Here is a 6,000-nt window from a genome sequence, read left to right as displayed (position 1 = left end):
CCGTACCTCAAATCTTCCAAATGATGCTCTAGTGTGGTGCCAGTTTAAATTAGTAAACATAGCACATGATTTACAGCTTCTCACACAGTCCTCAAGTGACCAAAAAATCTACTACTGCTGCTTTAATTTTAAACTCTCAGTCTTGCTCTTTAGCTCTGCTGGTAAATCTGCTCCACTGTCTCTCTGCATGTTGCTGTCATGTTCGGGATGGTAACAGGCAAACAGCTGGACTTCTGCTCTGTCACCGCGTATCTCTGACAATAGCAGACGTCTGTGCCGAAAAACACAAACACATGTTAGTTAACGCCACACAATCAACACTGGAATGCAGAGGACATCTGCTGTCACTTAGGTGTACCCGAGTGTAAGAACAGATGCTGCTGACACACAGACACACACACACACGCATGTCTGCTGTCATATGACGCTAACACAGCTGCCGCAGTTTTCCCAGAGTGCACCTGTGACTGGTGTGTTTACGACATCACATCCTGACGTTTTGCAGCACAACTGAACTGTCTGTATTCGCATTTGGAAATGATTGAAATTATTATCTGTAGTATTGAAATGCTTTTTTTTGTGTGTGAGTGAAGTAAACATATGACCAAAACTAATTAATCCAGTTACCAATTTAAGTTCTGCGGTTATTAGCAGGTGTAAGGTCAAAGGTCACAAAGTCAGTCTGTCCACATACTTCACTGACTGCAAACTAACAGTTGATCAAAAGGCTTCTCAGTCTGACAGATTAGAGTTTTTCTTCCTCCACCATTAGCATACTGAATCTGCCAAGTTGTTATGTGGTTTTCTGGGTTTGTGTCGGTGCCAGGAAAAACATGAAAGTGAATCACAAACACCTCATGATGTTATATCATATTTTGAGTGATGACAACTGGAACATAGCTGGCAAAAATTACAATTTGATACTGGACATGAATCCGATTTTATATTTCAGTTTAATACTGTAGATGTCAGAACTTGTAAAACTTCATTTGTGAAGTAACTCTACCAAAATATACACCTGTTGGTCAAGACTAGAATCAAACAATCATATGTCAGTGTGCTTTCTAAATACACTAAATCCTCCTCTTACGCTCCTTGATATACTTCCTATGAAGCTGTTGACCTTTACCCCACAAGAGTCCAATCGGTCAAATCTCCAGTCAGTCATCATGCCCCGGATATTACTGCTGACACATATCCCTTCAAGCGCTTTGCCCCTGTGAAAGCACCCATTATTCATCAGACAACCTTGTGGTATCCTGAGAAGCTGCTCGGTCACTTCTTCCTGAGCTCCCAGTGGACGCGGATGTGTTTGGTATGTTGTTGTAACAGTAGGAGGTGGAGGAGGAGGCTGCAGGCGCTGCAGTCTCACGGCCCACAGACTGAGCTCGCTGACCAGTGTTTATTTCTGCTGGGCCCCGCCGTTTATTTTCATGAGGGTATTAATGTCTATTTTGATTTGCCTCTTGTGTTATTTTAGATGAGTCATTGGGGAATGTGTGGGTACATGTGAGAACAGTCTGTGCCTGTGCGAGGAGACGCGTGCACGTTGGAGAGGTTCGTGTGTGTGTGTGTGTGTGTGTGCAAAGACACACTCGTATGATAATGTAGGCTTCTGTATCCTGTTGAGCAGAGGAGCTTGTTTCTTTGTCCGTCGTCAACAACGCTACCAAGAGGAGATGAGAATAGACTGGGTCTCTCGTGTGCTGCATTTCAAAAATGTTGAGCTTTGAAAACATTACATAATAGTTCAGTTCAAATAAAATGAGGTGCATGTTCGAGTAGAGACAAACAACATGGGCAGTATGTTTGCCTGTGGACTGACTGTCCTCTGTTTGTGTCAGGCCCGGGGTTAGATGGGTGAGTAACAGCGGGAAGTGTCACCTCTCTCAGGCCATCTAGCTGGCCTGCTGTCATCATCCCAAGCCGTCGCAACACGTTCTCATCCCACGTCCTCGATTTTACTGCTTTGCTGCTTGACTTGACTTCCGTGTCTACGTATTACGCTCTAGGAATCGTTCTGCGTCTGCTCTTTGGGTTATGGGATGCTGCTACTCTGATGTCAGCACAAGCACAACGTGGGATTTTGCTGCATGTGGTTATTTTTAGGCAACAAACGTACATGCTGGCGCAGATGGTTAGGTACAGGGGAAGGAGGCACATGGTAAGGTTTAGAAAAAAAACACATTCATACGGGAAGTGAATAGCACTCCCGCATGAAAGTCCAGGGTTTCTTGGATCTGTCCGCATTACAGGCACCCTTGTGTTCGTTATATTATGTCGTTTACCGCAACGTTTCAACCTGACTCTGTCCTGCCGCGTATCATGCCCATGAAACAGGTTCTGATTGGCCGTATTTGCAGGTAACGTCACTCATCCGTGCATCATGCAGATGCTGCAGGTGCCAGCATAAAATATCACCGCGACTGGCTCTGTCCAGACGCGTTCTCACCTGATGCTGTCCAGACACGTATCATGCAGATGCAAAAGGCTGCTTTTGGAGTCCGAATCTTACATCAGAAGCACTGTGAAATTGGCAGTATGTGATGGCTTCTGAATGAGAGCGGGCTGGTCATCATCCTGAAAAACCCTGAAGACTCAGAGAGCTAGAAATAGTTCACAGGACATCCACATGGGACACACTGCAAAAACTAGTGCGACAGACGCTTGCTGATGGTCCGACATTGACCAACAGCTGACCGTCGACTTGGCGAGTTCCCTGCAGCTCCCCAGTTAACATGTACATCACTAAACAATCTCTTTCTCTGTTTCTCTTTATTACACTGTAAGAAATGTTTTGCTTAAAAAAGTTAGTGCAGGCTGCCCTTAAATTTTAAGCTGGCTGAATTTGAGAAGACAAGTCGAGGTAATGTTGTAATGATACAACTTGTCCTCTCAGATTGAGTCAATTTAAAATTTTAAGGCAGCCTGGACGCTAACTCTGTTTTTAAAGGTAAAAAAATACATATTTTTTTACAGTGTACACTTCCCTCATCTTTTCTTTCATCATTCTCTCCTCTTCAGCAGCACTCCACAATGTCACCGACTGTGGACCGGTGCATGCTGGGACTGCAGCAGCAGCTCTCATGAATAGACCTCTGTGTCACAAACAGTAACCCCTGAATACACAAAGAAAATATTATTGTTCTTTAACCAGTGGATATGAATGATTAATATGGTTCTTTCCTGAGTAGAGCTTCAGCTTCTCTTCAAAGAGAAACTGCAACTCATGAGATCTCTCTTGTGTTTTTTTAACGGTAGAGATGCCAGTGTGTTATGGAGATCAGAGCTGAGCCAGACTGACGGTCGCTGTCAGGGGCGACTGGAGGACATCACAGTCATTGTGATAATAACGGAGGTGACTGTAATCCTTTTTGTCCTCTCCTTGTCCTTCTCTGCAATTATAAAGCACATGCAATTCTTCCTCTCTTTAATTATTTCATATCTTGTGTTGTAGCTGCAGATAAATGCAGAGTTAATGCAGGAAGCAGTTCATCCTCTCCGTCTCTTGCACCATCAGGTGCATCAGGGCAGCTGCTCGGGCTGATTGAGCTCCGGAGCGATGGATGAAAAGGTAACTGCCAAATATTGATCGCCTGCAAGCCTCTGACCTTAACAAGAGCGGCTCAGAGTAAAAGCCGTTTGTCAGATTCTGCTACAATATGATCTGTTCTGCTGTTGAGCCGTCTGTTGGGTTTTTACAAAATATTGACTCATGGTGATTAAGAGAGCAAAGTATTTTGACAAAACATCAGGCTGAATGCCAGAAAGAAGCTGACCTAACATTGGGCCTCATGTAAGAAACCGTATACAAACAAATTCCTCTTATTTTTGCTTGTATCCAGGATTTGTTCTTATTTTTTTAGTAACCATTTTTGGGATTGCTTTCCTTTTTTTTTCTCTCCTCTTAGGTAAGAAACAGTGTTACGAGTCGTTGAGAGCACTCTTACCATGATTAGAGAAAAACATCTTGTTTTCACAGGCCACAAATTGTTGCCCAGTGCAAGAAAAAAATAAGTTTTATATTTGGGAAGTATTTAAAAATGCATGAATGGGGCGCCTGGTGGCTCAGTGGATAGAGCAGCGCCCCATGTGCAGAGGCTGTGTCCTGACCACAGCAGCCGCAGGTTCAAGTCCAGCCTCAGCCCTTTGCTGCATGTCTCCCCCTCTCTCTCTACCCCTTCACACTCACACTGTCCTGTCAATTAAAAGGCAATAAAAGCCCCAAATTATAATCTTTAAAAAAAATCATGAATGTAATTTAATCAAATTTAAATGAAGTTTTAGATTAATAGATAGATTAATATCTATTAATATTAATAGATTAATATGAATGAACATTCAGAGCTGAAGAAATACTACCATACTTAATTTCACTTATTGTAATTTTAGTTACTGTGTATCCCTCTGATAACCAGTGCTGGAATGTAATGAAGTACATTTACTCAAGTACTGTACTTAAGTGCAAATCTGAAGGACTTTCACATTCCTTAAGTATTTTACTATCGTGCTACTTTCAACTTCCACTACACTACACTATACTTCAGAGGGAAATCTTATACTTTTTACTCCACTATTAATATTAGAGAACTACTTTACAAGTTAAATGTATTGCACACAAACCAAAAATATGAAAATATACAAGCGCAGCTAAAACAATTAGTCGATTTAGTAGAAAATTCATTGGCCATTTTTATAACCGTGTAAGTCATTTTTCCAGGTTCTCATAAATACTGTATGAGGACTTGCTGATTTTCCTTTTAATTATTTTTATTTATGAAATTTATTTCAACCTTTGACCCAAAACCTATTAGCACCTTGTTACGGTGACACGCCTGGATAAGAGCAGATTTGGATGATTAAGAGCGTTTGGTGCATCTGGAGTTGTGTCATATTTCCTGTTACCAGAAAATTAAAAGAAAGTTAAGAGACTGTTGCTGCATGAGGCCAAATTCACATGAAATCCAGAGATCCTCGTTGCTTTCTCATAAAATAGCCCTCCTATTCTTTGTCACCGAGCCACGAGGAGCAGGTTTCGTGCCCTTTATGGTCGGAGAAAACATTCAGTCGATGGTACACCAGCAGGACCCCCCCCCCCCTTTATTTCCTATCTGTCCTTGAAGCAGCAGTACCGCCATCATCTTTGTCCCAAGCTTCCAATTTCGTCCTCTGAGGAATTATGGGCTAGTCCGTCACTTCCTCGATCGCTTTCTCCACTATCTCTCCCAGCGAGACAACAAGCAAGAAAGCAAGCTTCATACGCCGGCCAAATCAGCTGAAATTCATCAGCTGTTCTGACATTGTTTTAACAGTTCTTGTCAGACATCAAAAGCTACTTTTAGTAAATATAAACATGCAACTGATTTGGGAGAAATTGAAAAAAGAAAACTGTACAGATGGATCACTGAAACGTCTCAGGTTCAGATAAAGCTGGGAAATCCCCTGCACGTCGATCCTCTCACTTCCTGTTCCTCTCTACTGTGATGTCTGATAAAGGAAAACTACGAATAATTACAGAACTCCTGCAGTAATAATAATAATAATAATAATAATAATAATAATAATAATAATAAGCTTTATTTATATAGCCCCTTTCACACAAAAAATGCAGCAGAATGAATAGAAAACAGGCCAGCAAGGCAAGTCAGCATAAAAGGACATTTAAAAACAGTTTTAAAAAAAATATTTAAAAATATTTAATCTTAAGACAAAACCATAAAAATAATAAATTACAATAAGATACAACTTTTAAAAGAATTGCAGCAGTCTAAAGTGTAAAAAGACGAGGTTTAGAAAGGAAAAGCTAGTTAAAGGCCAGAGTGAACAGATGCCTTTTTAGCTTTCTAGTTGTTCAAGATGTTTCCTGGATTTGGGGTCATTTTTGGGATTTGGGACATTTCTTAGATTTTAGGGATGTGATTTAGGACATTTCTAGTATTTAAAGACATTTCTAGGATTTTAGATAATTTTTAAGATTTTAGGATGTTTCTTGGATTTTAG

The sequence above is a fragment of the Plectropomus leopardus genome, chromosome 17, assembly GCF_008729295.1.
Source record: "Plectropomus leopardus isolate mb chromosome 17, YSFRI_Pleo_2.0, whole genome shotgun sequence".
Lineage (NCBI taxonomy): Eukaryota > Metazoa > Chordata > Actinopteri > Perciformes > Serranidae > Plectropomus > Plectropomus leopardus.
This window is presented reverse-complemented; position numbering follows the sequence as displayed.